Raw genomic sequence first — 724 nt, forward strand, 5'->3', positions numbered from 1 at the left:
ACTCATCACTTTTCAAAGCTTCTTTCTAGGTTTAGATGCCATGGTTCATTATTCAAATTTCTTTATTTCCTATGTCCTCAGTAACCTTACCGTTTACTTTCTAAACAATCACATGTGATGAGAGGGAAGCCCACTTGTTTCATTTTAATATTACTATATCTTAAATGGCTCCACAGTTCTGCCTTTTGAATCCTACGACATTATCCTACTGAACTTGTTTTCACAACTTGCGAGATGATTATATCACACCACTCCTTCACTGCTCAAGTCTCCAATACTCTTCCCATATTTCTCACTGTTGGTTGATCTCTCTTTAAATTTTATTGAAAAGAAGAAAAGTACTGCATCATCCCACCAACAGAATATGTATATGCATGTATGTGTGTCGTGCACACACACACACATATACATGCGCGCAAGTATTCTGCATTCCCTCCTGACACTGTCTCTTCTCTTCACAGCCGGACTGTCCACCTATATAAATAATATTTTCCTCTTGATCTGTGTAAATTCTGATTGCAGTTCCAAAGTGTAGGATTTTTTTTCCCCCACACCACTAAGCAATGCTCCAGTACCAGCTGGACACCTTCCAATTTGATTCAGTTCTGATACTGTCTACCTGGTTATAGTTCAGACCTCACCGGTTAAGGACTCAGTCCACAAGGCTGCTCCTGGTCCCCATTTCAGATGCCAGTTGCAAGTCCAGGCTGTTACCTGTACTTCT

Source organism: Mustela nivalis, assembly GCF_964662115.1.
Source record: "Mustela nivalis genome assembly, chromosome: 4".
Classification (NCBI taxonomy): domain Eukaryota; kingdom Metazoa; phylum Chordata; class Mammalia; order Carnivora; family Mustelidae; genus Mustela; species Mustela nivalis.